Source organism: Haemaphysalis longicornis, unplaced genomic scaffold (assembly GCF_048455015.1).
Source record: "Haemaphysalis longicornis isolate Haplotype H1 unplaced genomic scaffold, Haemaphysalis longicornis Haplotype H1 scaffold_12, whole genome shotgun sequence".
In the NCBI taxonomy this organism is placed as follows: Eukaryota; Metazoa; Arthropoda; class Arachnida; order Ixodida; family Ixodidae; genus Haemaphysalis; species Haemaphysalis longicornis.
This window is the reverse complement of record NW_027526225.1, coordinates 48,356,798-48,380,012: the sequence shown is the minus strand read 5'-3', so window position 1 is coordinate 48,380,012 and position 23,215 is coordinate 48,356,798. Positions and strand designations below refer to the sequence as shown.

General features: G+C 47.5%; 1 protein-coding gene across 13 annotated transcripts in view; it reads left to right on the top strand.

Annotated features, from left to right (window-relative positions):
- The window catches only part of LOC144162615 (uncharacterized), a 110,069-nt gene that overhangs the window by 46,360 nt on the left and 40,494 nt on the right, over positions 1–23,215 (top strand). For 7 of the 13 annotated variants that reach the window (XR_013320727.1, XM_077693229.1, XM_077693225.1 and 4 more), the window contains 2 exons: positions 10,088–10,229; positions 17,761–19,929. The exons of 1 other annotated variant lie outside the window; for it this stretch is intronic. The gene's annotated coding sequence lies outside the window, so the exon portion shown is untranslated. Of the gene's footprint in view, positions 1–10,087; positions 10,337–17,760; positions 19,930–23,215 lie in introns of all 13 variants that reach the window. 5 more of the 13 variants (XR_013320726.1, XM_077693226.1, XM_077693227.1 and 2 more) reach the window with 5 other exon arrangements.

The window sequence follows — 23,215 nt, the reverse complement described above, 5'->3', positions numbered from 1 at the left end:
TCTTTTCGGCGCACTCTTTACCGTTGAGTTGTTTTCCGTGTTAACTTCCGCTTCTGAGCTGCTTTTTATCGCTTCTTTCGACATGGACTGTACTGATAGCTCTGATGGAATTGCTTTTTTCAACACTGGCAACAACATCGGTGCGTAACTCTCGGGTTCCACCTTAAGTGATTTCAGTGCCAATGTGTTGATCTGTACTCTCTGCAGAAGCCTGCGGAGATCGTCCGTTTCATGTGCCGAACTCACTCTAAGTTCAACAGCTCACTCATGTGCAGCTCCACCGATTGTTCTCGATTTCCGAACGTTTCTTGCAGTATTTTTATCGCTTCATCGTGATTGTCCTCTGGAATACTGGAGCCCTTCTATGGCAGCCGCTGCTTTACCGGTGAGAGATGCTAACAAATAATTGAATTTTTGTCCCTTCGACATGTTAGGCCTGAGGTGAACTGCTGACTCATACTGAGCCCAGAAGCGGTGCCACTCTAAAGCTCTTCCGCCAAACTTTATCATTTCCAGCTTGGATAGTTTAACTAGCTCCGTTGCGTCTTGCGCTGTACTTGGTGCTACCGCCTGCCTTGCGCTGCTGTTCAAATCCATTTGTACAGGTTCTCTAGTTCTTAACTCAACAGTGGACAAGATTGCGGTTATTTTCATGTCATACTCAATTACTCTTTCAAATTCGGCATCGGCTGTTTCTTCAGTCAGATATTTCTCCATTTGCTCGTTGGCACTCTTGAGGCTTTCGCTTATCCCTTTGATCTGCGCCTAGGTTGCGAGTAGCTGTTCTCTGCTGGCTGCTTCATTAACTTGCTGCTCTGCTACGTTGATAAGCTGCGTGATGTGGCAGCGAAGCGACTTCCTTTTCTTTGTTATCACTTCTTTGCTCATTTCTCTGCGGTTTATGATGACGCCTTACATGTTAGCCGTTCTGATGCCTCTGCTGGCCACTCCGGTCTTGTCACGCGATCCAGGTGGGTCCGCTGCTGCGCCGCCCTTTCCTTCTCTGCTTCCCAGTCGCAGATAGACGTCCGTTGTGGGCATGGAGGTAGAATCCTGGTCACGGCACATTTTGTTCAGACGAGCGAGACCAGTGACTGCATGGAACAAAGAACGTTTGATGAAGAAGTAGAAGTAGCACGCGCTCGCGCGAAGGAGCAGTGTTCATGCTCGTCTTCAAGCGCCTTGATGATATTTTACAGATATTGTTCAGCAAAAAAAAAAAAAGAGAAACAAGCATATCTGAAGCAAAACATGAGGATGTGACTTACAGTAGCCACATTATTTTAGTTGAAAATATGTGTGAGTTTAGTTTCTGCACTAGCGTATAAAGAAGCACATTATGGGGCAAGATAAATATAAACATGTATAAAGATGTCTACTCAAACTGTTTCAAGAACAATGGAAATAAAAGATCCCAGCCTATGACCTTAGCAGTGCAAATGCGATAAATTGGACCCAGTTCAGAAAACTTCAATTGTGTTCATCATGCAATGAGGGAGAGGGCAGGGGAAGTGGGGAGAGACTGGGGTTTAGAGAAAAGGTGTAATATAGCTGAAGCGGCAGACTACTGTCATCTTTCCATGGCACTTGCTCTCCAAAGGAAGCAGATACGCAGCAATACATAAAGTATATCGGCAAAAATTTTCGCCGTTGATCCTAGGGTACAGAGTAACAGGACAAAAGAGCTCGTGTAGTGAGGGGTGACGTAGCCCAACTGGAGGTGATGCTGGCTGTGGTGGCGCTGCGTTTGCGCCTCTGTATGAGAACTTCTAGCAGATAACTATAGCCACTGATATAGGATCAGAGTTTGGCACAGAGAATGTCAGGACTTTGGTTTTTAATGATGACTTGAACAAATCTGCATAGATTTAACACGCACATGAGACACACACGCCTTTATGCTGAACAGTGGGCGCCACTTTAGTTTCCACCAGTTGTGCACCCGTTTTGTTTCCTTAGAAAGACTACCTTGGGTCGAGCCCCCCTCCCACAAAAAATCCAGGGCACTTGCCCGCTTCAAGATTTGGGTGGACTAGGTAGATGATCGTCTCGAGGCTTGTTTTTACTAGTTTTGAGCAGATCAAGAAACTTTTTGTCATGGACTCTCATAACATAAATTGAACAAACATAGAAAAAAGTATTTTGAGGTGCTCAAAAGCTGATTTAGGCATAAACTTCTAAATAGGCTTCAATGGGCACAATAAACGATTGCTTGAAATGTTTGCATTCCCATAGTTCATTCAAGAGTCAAGAAAAATGGGCATTATGCAGCCAAAGTTCTGGGATCTAGTGAGGACCAATTAAGGGTAACCCACTGTGTCAAGCCGCCAAATAAGTGTTGAAAAGCTTTTCTTCGGGGTCTAGTGACAAGATTTTGCGAGGTCAAATTAAAGACTGTCCATCACTCTGGCCGTTACAATTTTTGTGTGGCCAGAATTGTATGTAACAAGGCCTTGGTCAATCTGTGTGCATGGCTCTAGCAAAAGTAGTCTACCTGGAACATGGGCTTTCAATCCTAAAATTGGATCTCCAGCTCTTTGGAAGAATATTGGTAAAGGTTAGTCCTGACTCCATTTGTTTGTAAGTCCCCAGGGCATCTTTCATGCATCCACTGAACCCAGCCTTTGCTGTCAGAGCCAAAAAGTTACCAGCATAGTTGAATTAGGCATTTGTAACCCCTACAAAGATTTTTACAGATGAGTAATGTAGTAGCTAATGTATCTTCCACTGAAAACCAGCAGTTCTCAGTGCCCATTGTTTAAACCCAAAAGTTTTTGTCCCAAAATGCAGAAGTTGAAACAAGGTAGAAATTCTACATATCATTCCGCCACATTTCCCTCTAAATGCATGCTTATCACACTTTTGTGCACTTTTACTACCAGCGTAAGCTTGGCATTGATAATGAATAGACTTAATCTCATACATTTGCACTAAAGGCACAATAGTCCTCCAGTTCACTGACGCGCGCATGCGAATTTGACAAAAGAAAAGAGTCTGCTTGCTCCAAAGGCAAAAGTGCATTGTAGGCATCTAAAAACACATTTTATCCAAGAATCTTTCTACAACTGTGGCCCCGAAGGACACAGTGACCTTGTTTTTCAGGAAACGAAAATATCAAGGTAGCTGTTTTTTGCGTTAACGTTTGCCTGCACATTCCTAGGTTATGTTCTTTCAACAGTAAAAGGCCCTGTGCCTTCACACCGTTTGTTTGTGCTTGTAGACATGTCTAAAGGTTTTGTAGGTTAACAAAAATGCATTCCTATCTTAATTGGGACCAGTTCCTGGGGTGGAACAGCTACGCCATTTGTGTCATTGAGCACCAAACTTGTTTAACCTGCGCCGACCTGCGCCAAAAAGACCCTATTGCACCAAAGGCATCTGTCAGCGCTGTCCGCTGTTGCAGCAGCCGAATTGAGCTGCGAGATATCACCGCCATGATGTCCCGTGCCAGAAAACCTGGCTGAAACATTGTGTTTTCGGTTTCAAGGTGGTTATTGTTTCAGTTTTATCAAAGCTATGAGCAGCTGTAGAAGTGTACTTTTGCTAGCTGTAAAGCCGCAGGCACTGCAAGCTTTCGCCGCCTTTTGCATTTGCACGGTTCTTGTTGCCGGTGCCAGCCGTTGTGCCACAGTCAATGGAAAATGACCAAAAGTGAAATGTTTTTGTGTGTCTTATCGCAAACAGATAGAAAAGAGATAAAATAATATTCACATGAAAGGTTACAGTTTACGGGAGGTGAATTTAGTTTAGCATTTCTGTCGAGCGTAGCTGCTTGTATTGAACAAACAGGGTCTTGGACAATTTGCCCTCACTTGTCAATTGGGTTTGCCTTTATTGTGAGGTAATTACTCGTTTTGCCTGTGAACTTTGGGGTTAGCTTTGCTTATGTGCGGCATGTTCCAGCATTAATTATGCCTTCTAACGTGCTCTCGCTATGTGTTCTACGGAGTACACTAGTCAACTCTCGCAACCCCGTGACGGGCGAAGACAAAGCTATCTTCTACTTCAAATGTACTGAAAGCACAGGCCGATGCAAAGCAAATGCCTTATTTTACGGAATGTCGCCAGTGTCACCGTGAGATCGCTTAACACTTCTGTCTACCGGATGTGAAGCAAGGCATGTTATTTGATCCCCTTCGACTGTGCACGGGAGGTTTACCATATGAACGGTGAAAATGTGGCGCACTCGCCGGGGCCGAAGGTAACTAACTCCACATGTTGTAAATTTTGAGATATAAAACAAAAACTGCGTACCTGATTTGGAGTAGGATCTAGCGCATGGTAGAACGCCTGATATTGGAGATAGATTAACCTTAAGTGGCAGGGAGCTGGCACAGCGGCCTGTGCCAGCCCCCTGCCAAACGTTGTTTCTGGCTGTTCCAAACATGCTCCAAAAGGCCTCTCTGGCTGCTCCAAGCCTGCTACAAAAGACAATTTTGCCTGCTGCCAGGACTGCTATCAAACCCATGTACCGTGTTCCACCCCTGAGTTGGTATACTTGTCGTGGAAAGTTATGGAGAAGAGAGCCACAGATCCGGTCACCCAATTCCTGGGGCAGAACATGAGCCACTGCCACAAGCGCGAGGAGTGAGCCATGCCCGTGCCCCCGTTCCTGTGTGAGCTGCCTCTATCATCAACAATGCTTTCAAGAACACTGGAGTTTTGCTGTCTCATAAAAAGGCCGTTGTTTTGGGGGTGTAAAGGTCCTTGTAATGTGATGGGTTGAACTGTGAGTGTTCGGTGTAACAAGATGCCCACAAGGGTGTGAACTGTGTGGTTTTGTAGTTGATACATTGGGTTGAAGGGTCCACGACTTGCAGGGCAGTTATTATTGGGAACGGGTTGGAAGTTAGTATGCAAATTTAGGGTATTGCAGTTGCATGTCAATCCCCTGCAGTTCCACTGCAGTATTTGTAGTGTGTAGGGCATCTTTAAGGCTGCAGGCATTGATGGGAGGGAACGGACGTTGGGAGGGTGGTAAGGCTGACAAGGCTTGTTTGCGGTGTGGCCATTTGGCTGGAGAGATTTTCGAGTTTTTAAATGTTGTTGCATAGGGGGTGTGTGGACCGAGGGTTTGATCGTATGTCGGGTTTGATTGTTTTGGTGGTTGTGGGATGGGAAGGGGGGTGGCTGGCAACCGGAGCATTTTCTTTTTGTCCAATTCACATGCACTCGTCGCCTTCCTGAGTAATAGGACCAGGACTGCTGCGCTTTCAGCATATGCAAAATTAAATCACTTCATGACAAGCTTATGCTTGTGCAGTAATGCTAGCTTATTCCAGCATTTAGAAACAAATGTGGCACATATGGGCAAGAAGAATTGTAATTTCTATTTTTCTCCTTTGTTTCGCCATTTCAGAACAACTTGTATTTCAAAAGATGAGGGTTGTGCGTCAGTTTTAATGTAGTGCTTCTTTGCAACAGCGTATTGCCACAGGCTATACCCTCTGGTTTACTTATGCTTTGTTGCCTGCATCTGACCAAGCCCAGCCATGTTATCTCAAAAGTGAAGCACGCATTTCCATCTTTTTCTTTTGTGGGCCCCACAGGCTGTTTGTGTGCCCCACAATCCTCGCAGTTGTTCATCTTTGAAAACTTGAGACAAAATAGTGTTCACATAGGCACTGATATGGAAATAGGCATTAAAAATAGGCATTTATGGCCCTTTAGAGCATGCAACCTGTCCTGGGCGCGAAGTTAAAAAAAAAGGCAAGGCAGGGCGTGAGCGCGCTGTGGTTTGTAACTAGAGTGGACTGATAGATCCGTGACCTTTACGGGCCCCAATAGGTTTGTAGTACCTCTCCTGGGGACGAAGCGAAAAGAAAAAAGAATGAACCCGAGCCCGAGCCACGGCGCACACGCACAGGGTTTTGTAAACAGAGTGGACTGACGGATCCGGGGCCTTTACGGGCCACAATATGGCTGTACTACCTGCAAATGTATGATGTGAGCTAATCAACACAGCCGCTGCTGGAACCGGTGCTCATGCCTCTTTCGTACCCGCGAATGTGGTGAAAACAAACAAAAAAATACAATAAACACAGTGAATGCAGCGCGCACGCATGCCTCAAGCGCCCACGTATTCCGCGCGTTGAGTTGGGCGGAGAGGAATCGGCAGCGAAGGGACGACAGAAAGGGAAAGGGAGGGATGGTGGGGGAAAGGAGGAGGCAAATAAAGAGAGAAAAAGATAAAAGCTTTGTACATTAGGCGAATGTGTCTCAAACGGGCGACCCCCGGCCGCCACTCTTTTAGCAAGAAGGGCATTCCTGGTCTAATGTTCTAGATGTGATTCAATGGTTCTCAAAGAATTAACGCCAAGAGGTACAGGCTCGCACTGCAACACCATGGCATTCGGTGTACGAAATCGCCTCAAGACCAACGGCAACGAAAAAGAATAAGAACAGACAGCCAAGCTCCCCGAGAAAGCCGAAACCAGAGACGCGCTACGGAGCGCCGGCGGGGCCGGACCCATCCCGAGAGAGAGAGCTTCCCCCTCACCCATGAAGAGAAGTTTTTTTGGGGGACTCTGCATTGTGACTTCGACCAAAGAAGACGTGTTTCTGTACGAGTGAAAGTATTTTTCCATTATATTTAACCCCCCTACTCTCGTGTCGACCTCATTGATTGATTAAACTTTATTATGCGAAAGAGTGAGCCCCCTCCGGTGGGGGGGGGGACCCGTCGACGGGAGCGGAGCCTCATTCCCAGGCCCTGTACCGGGCTAGCAACTCCCGCCCACGGGCCGCTAGGCTCGTGTGGACGTTTGTGGAGGGGCTGAGCCGAAGGATCTTTCATCGCTCATTAAGGGGAAGGGGGAATGGGAGGGTGTGTCGGGTATTGGTGCCTTTAGTGCGGTGCACTCTAGGATGACGTGTTTTAACGTTCCTTTGCTAGTGTGGCAGAACGGGCACAGCCCGGAGTATTGCTGCGGATACATCTTATGTAGTAGTGTTGGGTGGGCCAGAGACCCTGCCTGTATTCCGCGTATTATCGCCTGGTCCCTGCGGGTGAGGGAGTGATGAGGCTCAGGTAGCGTTTGTCTATTTTCCCTGTACATTGTAATGATATATTTATAGGCAGTGATTGGTGTCAATGAGTCGACCCCAGTCTCCTCCACCTCCCGGCGGGACATGTCTCGGGCGTAATAGTCGGCGATGTTGTTGCCGACCAGGGAGGAGTGTGCGGGGGTCCAAATCAGTTCGACCTCGTTGTCTGGTGTTTTGTGCCGTTTGAGGACGCGTGCCACCTCGGAGGAGATCAACCCCCCACGGTAGTTCGCGTAGGCTTTCTTGCTGTCTGTCACGACGTGCGTTGCCCCTGGTTGGATTAGTGCCAATGCGATCGCCATCTCCTCAGCGTTTGTTGTGTTTCTTGTCCTTGTGGACGCCACATTCAGTTTTTTTGAGAAACATAACATTCGGTTTGCTGACACTCGTCTGTGCATGTCACGTTGAGACTGCATCATCGCCGCTTGTGTAATTTATGAGTTCTTAGCCGACCGCAAGTTTACTCCTATGAACTTTTGTTCCCTGAAGAAACCTGCAGTGTCCTTGCGACGTGACTATATAGGTTATCTGCTTTGATAAGCATTTGGAAAGTGTTTTGGAGTGGTTACATGTCTGTACGTTTCGCTTCATTAACTTGGTTCTGGGGCAAATACCGGGTTTGATGGGTGTGTAAGCTTTTAAAGAAAATCAGATGGGCTAATTTTTATTTATGATCTTTTGTGCACATGCAGATCAATTTCTTACATTAAAAACTCATGTCCCAGGCAGACTGCACTCTGTAGAGCTATGCACCCACATGGACCAAGCCCTTGTTAGGTTACGATTGTGTCCACTCAAAAATTGTAGAAAAGGCTTGGCGGTAAGCAGCCGCTGTTCTGCCCTCACAAAATCTTGCTGTTGCAGCATGCAGAAGAGCCTCGCGACACAGATCGGGAGGCGATGCAGGGGGATTACTGGCAATTGTATCCTACATTAGCCAAAGCAGTTGACGGGAACCTAAGCCTTTTGCGCCACCGATGCGGTGCAGTGAGCGACACACACCTTACCTTTGACAGAGCAGCTGCAAAAATGCGGCTATAGGGCATTCTGCAGTGAAAATGACATGTTGTCCGCTATCAGAGACCAGATATAGCACATGAGGGGCTTGGCAGTTTTGTTTGCTGTAGGTTATCGGGAGCACACAAAGCAGTCAAGGGCCAGATATCGTTTGAGTACATTCAGCTGAATGGACTTCGGGGAGCGCCCGATTCTGTTTCACCTCGCTGTTATGTTTACAACAATGCAGTACGGCATGGAATTACGTTTGTATCAGCACTCACAAAAGAGAAAATTGGATGCTTACCGTACAATGCAGTTCTTGACAAACGAAGCGGACGACTGGCTTTGTTTGGCTTGTCGTTTGGCTTTGTGTGGCTTGTCATCGGCGCCACGTAACCGATATCTTAGCTTTGAGCTCACTGCACCGGTGACTGTATTTTATAGCTGGTCTTAGAAATATTTTATGAATTTTGAAGCTTTAAAATAATGTACTAATTTCTGCATGGACCAGGCCAATAAGCTAGTAAAACTAATAACCAACCAAAGAATCGAAACTGTCACCGAACGGACAGCCATTCACTTTTTGACTAGTGCGTGTCCTGTGGCTCATATGAAGGGCAATGTTTTATATAGTCGTTTAACTACAACCAATTTTTAATTAAATTGGCAGAAATAAGTTTAATTTAGCGCCTAACTTTCTGTGATCTGAAAGGTGGCGCCATCTAGTGTCATAACATGGCACTACCGTCCATATAGCAACAGCCCTGGTGGTTTCAGTATGCGATAAAAGAATCGCACAAAGGTTCACCCTTTCTTTTTATATTTTATCTCATAATTTCACGTACAGATAAATGTTTGTTGCGGCTCGGCTCACTGCCATGGTGGCCAGCATTCATTTTGGCTGAGTAGTAAGGCTGGTCTAAAAATTCCCCTTTCGAATGTTCTGGGTGCTATCAAGAAAACCACTTTGCTTTGAGGTGTATTGAGTTATGACCTCTCGCAAAGATTGCTTGTCTGTACCTTTAAAACAAGTATGTATGATGGTATTTGTTTATTTTTCAGCGCAAGGTCAACGAGGGAAAGGAGCGCCAGAGAAAGGAAAAATGTAGAAAACCACAATACTCACTTTTGTCGCTCATAGCACTGTTGTTTCTAATCTGTGCCTTGATAAAAACACGGAAGTTTACGCAATGTTACTGTGACTCCGATTTTCCGCATGACTTCGACTAATGTCACTAAATAGACTTTTAGAGAGTCTGCACTCTTGTCTCCTATTGATATTTGCTGCATTGATGGTCATTGGTGGGTTTGCACCATGTGACATTTGTTTACCTATGGGAGCTGCGATTTTGTTTCCGGGTGCCTGCACTTGCAGAGCATATGCTGAAGTGTCTGTTTGAAGCGAAAATTGTGCCCCGACAAAAATTGTGCCGCAATAATGTCCCGCTATTTTTTTCCTATGTGAGACCTGTTTTTTTTCCTCGTTATACTATATTAGACTCCAAGGGGACGACAAAAGTTGTGAGAACACTATAGATCAGGGCCGGTTTTGCATGGTAAATAAATACACGATTGTTCGATATCCCTATTTCTAAACACATTTGTTCTTTTGCGATCACTGGTTTATAAGTGTGAGGGTCTCTAATAAAATACCTATTTCAATAATAATGAATACGGGGACAAATACTTGTGTTCAAGGAACGTGGTTCAAAGAACGTGCATCTGTGAATCTAGTTGAGTTGTCTCACCTTTGTCGTTGTGGTGCTCCACCAAAACAATTAAAGAAGACGAGAAAAGTTGTAAATTTGCGATGGTAAATTTATTTCAAAGTTGACATGCTTAATTACTTTGCTAGACTTTCTTTCTGGTATGCTGTTTGGCAATGTCATTTGTATTTTTGTTTGGCATTTAACTGTTTGACATATGTGTATGCTTTATGTTAAAGTTTCCAACTGTTGTCATGTTTATTTCATCTTGAAAGTTTTTTTCTGGGTGTTTTTTTGTATTACTGATTGTTTTTACGTGTTTTTTTTTGATGAAGCCGACGGGATGCAAAGGACACAGGGCGTTCGTGGCCATTCTTCTCCCAATGGGCCAGGACGGTTCCCACGCAGTATGGCGACGCATCTATGGTCAGGACGACAGGCTTGGCCGGATCGAAGTGCACCAGCACCGGAGCCTTGGTGAGGAGCTCCTTGCTGTGCTGGAAGACCAAGTCCTGCTCCTTCTTCCAGGCCCACTGCTGTCCATCTCGAAGCAGAAGATGCAGCAGCTGCAGATGCGATGACAGGTTCGACAGGAAGCTCCTGTAGATGTTTACCAGGCCGAGGTAGCTCTGTAGCTCCTTCTTGTTCTGGGGCTTGGGTGCCTTGAGCACAGCCACAACTTTGCGGGGTGCCGGGGCCAGGCCAGCCTGGGAAATGACGTGTTTCGGAGTCCACATAGGACGCGGCGTCTTATCCGGGTAGGTCCGCGGCGGTTTCCACCGTAGTCGTCGAAAACAAGCCCCGTAGCAGCCTCTCGCTTGCCGGCGACAATACTATACAAGCAGAGGAAGTAGCAATCGCCCTCGCCGTCGTACAAACTAATGCAGCGGTCATTGTCACCGACTCGCAGCAGGCTTGTCGGAATTTCGCTAGGGGACGCCTTCACACAACAACTCTACGCATCATTCAGCAGCAGCCCCTGAAGAGGCTAGTCAGGATTGTATGGGCTCCCGCACATCACGGCATCCCTGGAAACGAGGCGGCGGACGCCATCGCTCGAGAATTGACCCACCGAGCGGGCGCCGAGAGCAGCGTTGCCGAACCCGAGCGCATGCAGCCCTTGACATCTTTCGCAGAGATCACGCAGCACTACAGGCTGTCGCGTCAGACACTCGCTCCACCACATAAATCTCTACCCCGAGAGCACGAACGTCATTTACGTGCTCTCCAGACTAATACATTCCCCCATCCTATCCGGCTTCACCTTTTCGACCGACAGAAGTCCCCGCTTTGCCGATTTTGCGGAGAACCCGGAACGCTACGCCATATGGTCAGAGGATGTGACCAATCTCCACTGATTCCTCCCAACCTGCAACTTTCCACTGTCGAGCTTTGGGAGAGCGCCTTGGCGAGCACCAGCCTGGACGACCAGCTTCGGCTGGCTCAAAGGGCTGTCGATGCTGCCCGCGCTCAAGGCATCCTGGACTGAGGACGCCTCCTTCAAGCTTCAGTACAATCCCCCCCTGTTGATTTAAATAAACGTTTATTCTCTCTCTCTCCACATCCATGAGCTCTTCCTGACTTTTGGAGTCATTCGCATTCATAGGCTATTCATCTTTCTGTCTTGCGAAGTCATCGACATCCATAGGCTCGTCTTCTTCCGGTGTTTCGAAGTCCACATTCATGAGCTCTTCCTGACTTTTGGAGTCATTCGCATTCATAGGCTCTTCATCTTTCTGTCTTGCGAAGTCATCGACATCCATAGGCTCGTCTTCTTCCAGTGTTTCGGAGTCCACATTCATGAGCTCTTCCTGACTTTTGGAGTCATTCGCATTCATAGGCTCTTCATCTTTCTGTCTTGGGAAGTCATCGACATCCATAGGCTCGTCTTCTTCCGGTGTTTCGGAGACCACATTCATGAGCTCTTCCTGACTTTTGGAGTCATTCGCATTCATAGGCTCTTCATCTTTCTGTCTTGCGAAGTCATCGACATCCATAGGCTCGTCTTCTTCCGGTGTTTCGGAGTCCACGTTCATGAGCTCTTCCTGACTTTTGGAGTCATTCGCATTCATAGGCTCTTCATCTTTCTGTCTTGCGAAGTCATCGACATCCATAGGCTCGTCTTCTTCCGGTGTTTCGGAGTCCACATTCATGAGCTCTTCCTGACTTTTGGAGTCATTCGCATTCATAGGCTCTTCATCTTTCTGTCTTGCGAAGTCATCGACATCCATAGGCTCGTCTTCTTCCGGTGTTTCGGAGTCCACATTCGTGAGCTCTTCCTGACTTTTGGAGTCATTCGCATTCATAGGCTCTTCATCTTTCTGTCTTGCGAAGTCATCGACATCCATAGGCTCGTCTTCTTCCGGTGTTTCGGAGTCCACATTCATGAGCTCTTCCTGACTTTTGGAGTCATTCGCATTCATAGGCTCTTCATCTTTCTGTCTTGCGAAGTCATCGACATCCATAGGCTCGTCTTCTTCCGGCGTTTCGGAGTCGACATTCATGAGCTCTTCCTGACTTTTGGAGTCATTCGCATTCATAGGCTCTTCATCTTTCTGTCTTGCGAAGTCATCGACATCCATAGGCTCGTCTTCTTCCGGTGTTTCGGAGTCCACATTCATGAGCTCTTCCTGACTTTTGGAGTCATTCGCATTCATAGGCTCTTCATCTTTATGTCTTGCGAAGTCATCGACATCCATAGGCTCGTCTTCTTCCGGTGTTTCGGAGTCCACATTCATGAGCTCTTCCTGACTTTTGGAGTCATTCGCATTCATAGGCTCTTCATCTTTCTGTCTTGCGAAGTCATCGACATCCATAGGCTCGTCTTCTTCCGGTGTTTCGGAGTCCACATTCATGAGCTCTTCCTGACTTTTGGAGTCATTTGCATTCATAGGCTCTTCATCTTTCTGTCTTGCGAAGTCATCGACATCCATAGGCTCGTCTTCTTCCGGTGTTTCGGAGTCCACATTCATGAGCTCTTCCTGACTTTTGGAGTCATTCGCATTCATAGGCTCTTCATCTTTCTGTCTTGCGAAGTCGTCGACATCCATAGGCTCGTCTTCTTCCGGTGTTTCGGAGTCCACATTCATGAGCTCTTCCTGACTTTTGGAGTCATTCGCATTCATAGGCTCTTCATCTTTCTGTCTTGCGAAGTCATCGACATCCATAGGCTCGTCTTCTTCCGGTGTTTCGGAGTCCACATTCATGAGCTCTTCCTGACTTTTGGAGTCATTCGCATTCATAGGCTCTTCATCTTTCTGTCTTGCGAAGTCATCGACATCCATAGGCTCGTCTTCTTCCGGTGTTTCGGAGTCGACATTCATGAGCTCTTCCTGACTTTTGGAGTCATTCGCATTCATAGGCTCTTCATCTTTCTGTCTTGCGAAGTCATCGACATCCATAGGCTCGTCTTCTTCCGGTGTTTCGGAGTCGACATTCATGAGCTCTTCCTGACTTTTGGAGTCATTCGCATTCATAGGCTCTTCATCTTTCTGTCTTGCGAAGTCATCGACATCCATAGGCTCGTCTTCTTCCGGTGTTTCGGAGTCCACATTCATGAGCTCTTCCTGACTTTTGGAGTCATTCGCATTCATAGGCTCTTCATCTTTCTGTCTTGCGAAGTCGTCGACATCCATAGGCTCGTCTTCTTCCGGTGTTTCGGAGTCCACATTCATGAGCTCTTCCTGACTTTTGGAGTCATTCGCATTCATAGGCTCTTCATCTTTCTGTCTTGCGAAGTCATCGACATCCATAGGCTCGTCTTCTTCCGGTGTTTCGGAGTCCACATTCATGAGCTCTTCCTGACTTTTGGAGTCATTCGCATTCATAGGCTCTTCATCTTTCTGTCTTGCGAAGTCATCGACATCCATAGGCTCGTCTTCTTCCGGTGTTTCGGAGTCCACATTCATGAGCTCTTCCTGACTTTTGGAGTCATTCGCATTCATAGGCTCTTCATCTTTCTGTCTTGCGAAGTCATCGACATCCATAGGCTCGTCTTCTTCCGGTGTTTCGGAGTCCACATTCATGAGCTCTTCCTGACTTTTGGAGTCATTCGCATTCATAGGCTCTTCATCTTTCTGTCTTGCGAAGTCGTCGACATCCATAGGCTCGTCTTCTTCCGGTGTTTCGGAGTCCACATTCATGAGCTCTTCCTGACTTTTGGAGTCATTCGCATTCATAGGCTCTTCATCTTTCTGTCTTGCGAAGTCATCGACATCCATAGGCTCGTCTTCTTCCGGTGTTTCGGAGTCCACATTCATGAGCTCTTCCTGACTTTTGGAGTCATTCGCATTCATAGGCTCTTCATCTTTCTGTCTTGCGAAGTCATCGACATCCATAGGCTCGTCTTCTTCCGGTGTTTCGGAGTCCACATTCATGAGCTCTTCCTGACTTTTGGAGTCATTCGCATTCATAGGCTCTTCATCTTTCTGTCTTGCGAAGTCATCGACATCCATAGGCTCGTCTTCTTCCGGTGTTTCGGAGTCCACATCCATGAGCTCTTCCTGACTTTTGGAGTCATTCGCATTCATAGGCTCTTTATCTTTCTGTCTTGCGAAGTCATCGACATCCATAGGCTCATCTTCCTGTGCTTCATAGTCGTCGACATCCATAAGTTTTTCCAGTGCTATGGAATCGTCCACATTTATCGGCTCTTCCCGTCTTTCGGAGTTATCCACATATATAGGCGCTTTATTTTCTTGATCATTGCTGGTCTCTATTTCCATTGGAGCCTCAATGCTTGCAGTGTTGAAATTATCGAACAGGTGCTCATGATCTAGTTCCTCATTATTAGAGCATTCTCCAGTGCTGTAGGCAGTTGGTGCCACTCTATGGTGCTGTGCTGGTAAAATTAGCACCTGATGCCATGTATCGGTACTTTCCACTCTTGTAATCTCATCAGTGATGCGCAAAGGTGACAATGGTGAAATCTGGAGAGAAGCTGAAGTGGCAGAAGTCATGCTTGCTGCTGGCTGTTGTGCCATGAATACTAAGCCTTCAGCACTTATCTTCAGTGGACAACCAATGAGCAGAAACCTGCAAAAAATGAAGGAAACTCACGCTTTTGCATAGCACTTGAAGGTAGCAAAGCTGTGTGCAACCTTCACCACTATCACGAAGGTTTGAGTCCACAATTGCAGCCCATTTGCTTCTTCGCTGCTGCAACGTCGTTGTTACTATAAGTGTGAGCTTGGGGGACGTGGGGCGTTTGTCGTGAGCCTCGCACACATGAGCGCTAGGCAGTTTCTTGGTTTTGCTAACTGCCGGGCGGTTGCCGCAAGGCCCACGCTCACGTGCACGCGCTTGGCAATTTTTTGGTATTTTTAACTGCGGACACGAAAAATTGCGATTTGCTAAAGAGCTTCGCTGCTTAAAAGGAGAAACAAATATTGCTTCAAGGTTCGCAGAATTGCAAGAAAAGAGGTTACCACACAATTTGAAGACCACTGAACACACACAAACTCGTTCATTTGCTAAGATAAAGAAAACAAGCCAAGCACCTTGCAGTAAAGCACAAGATGCACAAATTTTGTTTTACTTTGTTGCATTGTAACTGAAAGCTCGAGTGGATTTGCTAAAAACGGTAAGCTGCGGAACTTTACCTTAAAATTTGTGGTAATTCTAGACCACACGACTAGACTAGCAAAACATAGACCACAACCCAAAGTGAAGTTAAGGCAGCTTAAGATTTTAGATTCAAGCTAGCATATTTTCATCTGTTGGTCATCTGAACATACTGCACAATTATTGTGCACTCTGCAAACATTTGCACTCTGCAAAGCAGCCGCTGTTCTGCCCTCACAAAATCTTGCTGTTGCAGCATGCAGAAGAGCCTCACGACACAGATCGGGAGGCGATGCAGGGGGATTACTGGCAATTGTATCCTACATTAGCCAAAGCAGTTGACGGGAACCTAAGCCTTTTGCGCCACCGATGCGGTGCAGTGAGCGACACACACCTTACCTTTGACAGAGCAGCTGCAAAAATGCGGCTATAGGGCATTCTGCAGTGAAAATGACGTGTTGCTCACTATCAGAGACCAGATATAGCACATGAGGGGCTTGGCAGTTTTGTTTGCTGTAGGTTATCGGGAGCACACAAAGCAGTCAAGGGCCAGATATCGTTTGAGTACATTCAGCTGAATGGACTTCGGGGAGCGCCCGATTCTGTTTCGCCTCGCTGTTATGTTTCCAACAGTGCAGTACGGCATGCAATTACGTTTGTATCAGCACTCACAAAATAGAAAATTGGATGCTTACCGTGCAATGCAGTTCTTGACAAACGAAGCGGACGACTGGTTTGTTTGGCTTGTCGTTTGGCTTTGTGTGGCTTGTCATCGGCGCCACGTCACCGATATCTTAGCTTTGAGCTCACTGCACCGGTGACTGTATTTTATAGCTGGTCTTAGAAATATTTTGTGAATTTTTAAGCTTTAAAATAATGTACTTTTTTCAGCATGGACCAGGCCAATAAGCCAGTAAAACGAATAACCAACCAAAGAATCGAAACTGTCACTGAACGGACAGCCATCCACTTTTTGACTAGTGCGTGTCCTGTGGCTCATATGAAGCGCAATGTTTTATATAGTCGGGTAACTACAACGAATTTTTAATTAAATTGGCAGAAATAAGTTTAATTTAGCACTTAACTTTCTGTGATCTGAAAGGTGGCGCCATCTAGTGTCATAACATGGCACTACCGTCCATATAGCAACAGCCCTGGTGGTTTCAGTATGCGATAAAAGAACCGCACATAGGTTCACCCTTTCTTTTTATATTTTATCTCATAATTTCACGTACAGATAAATGTTTGTTGCGGCTCGGCTCACTGCCATGGTGGCCAGCATTCATTTTGGCTGAGTAGTAAGGCTGGTCTAAAAATTCCCCTTTCGAATGTTCTGGGTGCTACCAAGAAAACCACTTTGCTTTGAGGTGTATTGAGTTATGACCTCTCACAAAGATTGCTTGTCTGTACCTTTAAAACAAGTATGTATGATGGTATTTGTTTATTTTTCGGCGCAAGGTCAACGAGGGAAAGGAGCGCCAGAGAAAGGAAAAGTGTAGAAAACCACAATACTCACTTTTGTCGCTCATAGCACTGTTGTTTCTAATCTGTGCCTTGATAAAAACACGGAAGTTTACGCAATGTTACTGTGACTCCGATTTTCCGCATGACTTCGACTAATGTCACTAAATAGACTTTTAGAGAGTCTGCACTCTTGTCTCCTATTGATATGTGCCGCATTGATGGTCATTGGTGGGTTTGCACCATGTGACATTTGTTTACCTATGGGAGCTGCGATTTTGTTTCCGGGTGCCTGCACTTGCAGAGCATTGCTGAAGTGACTTTTTGAAGCGAAAATTGTGCCCCGACAAAAATTGTGCCGCAATAATGTCCCGCTATTTTTTTCCAATATGAGAACTGTTTTTTTTTCCTTGTTATACTATATTAGACTCCAAGGGGACGACAAAAGTTGGGAAAACACTATAGATCAAGGCCGTTTTTGCATGGTAAATAAATACACGATTGTTTGATATCCCTATTTCTAAACAAATTTGTTCTTTTGCGATCACTGGTTTATAAGTGTGAGGGTCTCCAATAAAATACCTATTTCAATAATAATGAATACGGGGACAAATACTTGTGTTCAAGGAACGTTGTTCAAAGAACATGCATCTGTGACTCTAGTTGAGTTGTCTCACCTTTGTCGTTGTGGTGCTCCACCAAAACAATTAAAGAAGACGAGAAAAGTTGTAAATTTGCGATGGTAAATTTATTTCAAAGTTGACATGCTTAATTACTTTGCTAGACTTTCTTTCTGGTATGCTGTTTGGCAATGTCATTTGTATTTTTGTTTGGCATTTAACTGTTTGACATATGTGTATGCTTTATGTTAAAGTTTCCAACTGTTGTCATGTTTATTTCATCTTGAAAGTTTTTTTCTGGTTGTTTTTTTGTATTGCTGATTGTTTTTACGTGTTTTTTTTTTTTTTTTTTTTTTGTTATGAAGCCGACGGGATGCAAAGGACACAGGGCGTTCATGGCCATTCCTCTCCCAATGGGCCAGGACGGTTCCCACGCAGTATGGCGACGCATCTACGGTCAGGACGACAGGCTTGGCCGGATCGAAGTGCACCAGCACCGGAACCTTGGTGAGGAGCTCCTTGCTGCGCTGGAAGGCCATGTCCTGTTCCTTCTTCCAGGCCCACTGCTGTCCATTTCAAAGCTGAAAAAGGAGCGGCTGTAGATGTGACGACAGGGTCAGACGGAAACTCCCGTAGAAGTTGACGAGGCCGAGGTAGCTCTGCAGCTCCTTCTTGTTCTGGGGCTTGGGCGTCTTGAGCACAGCCTCAACTTTGCAGGGTGCTGGGGCCAGGCCAGCCTGGGAAATGACTTGGCCCAGGTACTCAACGCTGGGGGCCAAGAAAATGCACTTCTCCAGCTTGAGCCTCAGCCCGGCATCCTGCAATCGTGCCCGGACATTGTGTGGGTTCTGCAGGTGGTCCTCGTCATCTGCACCAGTCACCAGGATTTCGTCCAAGTACACTGCCACGTGCCTCATGCCCCTGAACAGGCTGTCCATCTCCCTCTAGAAAATGGCAGGTGGTGAGCACGTGTACTGGAAGAGTCCCAGTGTTGTTGATATAATAACATACTTCCGGGACGACTCCTGAAGTACCAGCTGCTGGTAAGCATCTCTGAGGTTGAGCTTAGTAAACTTCTGTCCCCCGGACAAAGCTGACCAGAGATCTTCAATTGGGGGCAGTGGGTACTTTTCAACCATAGCGACGGGGTTGGTGGTTATCTTGAAGTCCCCGCAGATCCTGACACGGCCGTCTTGCTTGAAGACTGGCACGATGAGGGTGACCCACTAAGACAACTTGACGGGCACCAGGATGTCCTCTCTTTGCAACCGTTGCAGCTCCTGGATGACCCTATCCTTCAGGGCGAATGGCAGCAGGCGAGGCTTGGAAAACCGAGGCCGGGCTCCTTCTGGGACATGGATGCTAGCCGCCGTGCCGGTGAATGTGCCCAGCCCTGGCTGGAACAGGGCCTTGAACTTGGTCAGGAGGCCTGGGATGTCTTCCACCACATGTACTGCTTCCTGGTACTCCAGCAACCGCACGCCCAACGACTGGATCCAGTTCCAACCCAGCAGCGTCGGTGACGACCCCTTGATTAAGTACAGGGGCAGGGTTGCCTCCCGGTCACCAAGGCGAATGCTGACGTGGGCTTGACCCTCGACCTGGGCGAGCTGTCCGGAGTAGCTGCAGAGCACAACGCCCGACGCCTCGACAGGCACTCCAGAGAAGCTGTGCTTGAAGACTTTCTTGGCCATGACCGACAGGCTGGCCCGGGTCCAGCTCCATGGAGATGGGATGCTCACAGACTTCAAAAGTGAGCATATACGGTGGAGCAGATGACTGAAGTATGCCCGTGTGCCACACGTCAAAAATCTGTGCTTCTTCAGCCACAACGTGAAGCCTAGCCATTGAAGAACGCGAAGCTGCTGCCGCACGTCCCCGCCGCCTACCCTTGCGCCGGCTGCCTGGGCCGTGGGAATGCGTGGAACATCCGCTCAACCCAGGCTGCTACTTCGGCCCATTCGCTGTCCCCCCTTGGCCGCCCGAGCAATGGGCCTAGTTCTCCCACATGTGAAGCACTCTGCTTGCGCGAACTGGCACTGGGAGAAGGGGTGGTCACCACCGCAACGACTGCACCTGCCATGCCATGTCGCCATCTTGTTCACTGCCGCTTCCGTTGACGGTGAGCTGGCCGCCCGTACTATCTCCCCTGCATCCTTGGCCGCAGCATCCATCGCCAGTGCTGCTTTCACGGCGTCGTTCAGCGAGGGGTCGGGAAGCTCCAGGAGTCGTGTCTGCATAGTGGGGTCGTTTATGCCGCAGACGAAACGGTTCCGGAGCAGCGAGTTGAGCTGGTCCCCAAAGGCACAGCCACTCACAAACTAACCCTTGCAGCACGGTTGTGAACTGCCTGAAAGTCTCTCATTTTCGGCGGCTCCGGTTGTTGAAGCGGAAGTGCTCCATTAACGTGGACGAGGCGGGCTGAAGTGCGAGTGTGGCGTCGCGAGCAGCTCACCCAGCGACTTGTCATGTGGCGTGGCCGGCTTGAGGAGGTCGAGCAGAAGAGCGAAGACGCGGATCCTGCAGCTGGCAAGGTAAATGTTGCACTGTTTTGCCTCAGGTGTGTCGTTTGGCCGGAAAAACATGCCCACTTGTTCCTTGAATACCGATATACCGGCCAGGCAGACCCTTCACCCTCGAACGGCTCGAGCCTCCCATACAACGGCATGGCGGAAATGACGGCAGGCATGGGGGGCAGTGTCTCAGCGCTCTGGGTGGCTTCAGTCAGTCCACGGGCTTCTTTCCTCGTCGAAATTGTCACGATTTGCCCCGCATTCGTGAACGTGGGAGGATTGCAATACCCTCCAGCCGAGTGACGACCCGCATCCTGCTGGTTCTAAACCCCTCTAAAATCTAAACCCCCCTAAAAACTTCTCTCTCCCTGAAAAGGTGCCACACCAGAGTATCATTTTCCCCACTGCCAACCATGTTTTCCCAGCCGAGATAATTATTTTCGCTTTCCTGTCGTTGAATCTCTTGATCCAGCCCACCCTGCTGCCTCACAGACAGCATACTTGATCTTAGTGTTTCTTGAAGGCATAAATGGCAAATCTTACAATGCAAAAAAACATTGTGAAAAGTTCTTGTCGAGGTGAGCAACCAACAGCAGGCCACAAAGCACCTCGCTCAGACTCATAGTCGATCTGGACATCATGGTCCCACCTCACTGCAGCCTCAACAGCTCGCAGGGTGTAATCTGTGAGCCACATCTGCTAAACGAAACAGATGCTCAGGGCATCCCGGCCATGAGGTGCATCACCATCTGCATGGATCATAAGGAAATTCTCACCCAACACGTCGTGACCTTTGATCACCCGACACTCGCACAGTACATAAATGAAAGCTTTATTTAGGGCTCCATCCCTCCTTACACCCCAAACCCTCAGCGCTGTTTCTAGTGTCAATGCTTTGGGCATGCAACCAACTCTTGCCATGGTTGGCTTACTTGTGCAAAGTGTGTGGCACAAGATCACTCAACAGAAACCTGCCAAACTACACAGTTCACCTGCGGCAACTTCCAGGTTTCAGACCTTGCATACTCACGGACTTGGAGAAATTTCAGGGAGAAAAGAAAATTATCATTGTCAAAATAACAGAAAATATCTTCTTCTCAGAGGGGCTAAAGAGGTCTGCCTCATTCCTTCTGGGAGGTATACCTGTGCAGCTAGGGAGGGGGTAGAGAGGCCCCCGCATAGGGCACCTTGTGTATTCAAGGTGACTGTATTGGAGACCCCAATCCCCCATACTCACACTGTAATCAACCATGGCAGTGAGTTTTGAGGTGAAGGGTAGAAGCCTCAAATGGTGGCCATTGGAGCCCTGGTCAAGCTTTGGCTAATGGGCTCCCCGTCTCTTTACGAGGCATGGAGCTCTGGAACTTCTCTGGCCATCAGGGTAAAGGTAGCGTCAGGGTAAAGGCAGTCACATGCTTTTTCTTATGCCATATGGTAAACAGCAAATCTTCTTTAAACATGGTCAGCCCCTGGAAAGGGGTAACACCGAAGTATCATATCCACCTCTTCCAGCCCTCAGTTTTCCAAAGCCTGATAACTACCCCCGTTTCTTGGTAATTGAATCAACTGATTGAGAGAACCCTTTGGCCACACAGTCTCTGTTCCTCATCATAATTTCCAGAGGGCATTATCGACGAGTTGTATAAGGCCAAAAAGCAAAGAACCAGAGAATTCGTGCTAGAATTGCACAACCAACAGCAAGCCACGAACTTTCTTAAACCTGCGTTGGTAATCTGGCTATCAGTCACACTCCACCGGAGCCTGAATAGCTCCCAAGGTGTCATTTCTGAGCCAGGTGTTATGAGACAGATGCCGACCGGCTAGAAGGTTTAAGAAATCAGGGCGTGACTGCTGTGAGGCACATCGCCACGTGGAGAGACAACAAAGAAGTCCCAACAAAACACATTGTCTTTGCTTTTGACCAGTCCACACTCCCAGATTATGGAAATGCGGGTTTTATCCTCTGCAATGTCTGACGCTACATTCCAAATTTGTTCCACTGTTGTAAGTGCTAACGGTTAGGGCATGGTACCAACTCCTGCCGTGGCTGACTAGCCTGTGCAAAGTGGCCCCAGCACGACCATCCATCTGAAAACTGTAACGCACAAAAGAATCTGCATCAACTGCAAGGGTTCACACCCGGCATACTCCAGGACGTGGAAAAAGTTTAAGTTAAAAAAGGAAATAATGAACATCAAGGTAACAGAAAACATCCCCTTCCCAAAGGCGTGAAAGAGGCTTGCCTCTTTCCTCCTGGGGAGATATGCTGACACAGCTTGCCAGGAAGTGGAGCGAGGTCTGGTTTAGACGGCGATCCAGTTTAGCAAGACTGATCTGATCGCACCCTGCCCCTTCCTTGGTTGCCCCTGGGAGCCCAACCCATCCCCACCCTGCTTGTTTAGCCAGGAGCAGTTGGGACGGCAACCACCTCTGTTGGGAGTGGGACTGCTCCAGCTGTCTCCACTCTACTGTCCCCCAGTATAGCTGAGGGCACTGAGGAAATAGATATGGAGGGACCTGCAGCGGCTCCAACCACTTCTGCACCAGCAGTACCACCTGTGGCACCCTGACACTGACATCCTTGTTGGTGGTGGTTCCAGCAAACAGCACATAAAAGGGTGCGCGGTTCAGAGCCCGATCTGTCAGTTACTCTGAGGACGTCCAACGACGACATGTAGTTGGGCCTTTCCTGCCTGCGTTGCAGCGAAAGGAGCAGGTCAGTTCGTCCAAACCCACTGAGAAACCAAGAGACAAAAATCACTGCACAGATAAACCATGCATAAACACTCACAGATTTCCAGTCTCTCCAAGCTGTGAATAATGAGACGAGAAAATGTAGTACACTGCAACTGTAGAGACCGTATCAAAAAACTTGATGATGTATATGAGATACTGCATGCGAATCAACCGAGTGTAATGTGTGTGCAGGAAACGAATCTGAACAGCAAACATACAAACTTCCTGAATAATTACAGGGTAGACCGCTTATAACACATGTCACGGGAGCCGCAAAAATCTGCACTATAAATGGTATAGCACTATAGCCAAAACGTGCGAATCCAACCACATCGCGACCTACCTCTCAAGTCATCCTTTATTTATCATCACTCAAACGCACGACACTTAAAAGCAAAGGCCTGGTCTTTATATCGTATTTTTTGTTTCACATCAGCCGCTGCTGCCGAGTCTTACACATTGCAAGCGCGGTCTTACAGACAGCGAGCATGGCTTTAACTTCCGTTGTGTTTGTGTTTTGGAGGATCGTGGCTGCGTTTTTAGGGTCTATGAACAGATGCCACGGAAGGTA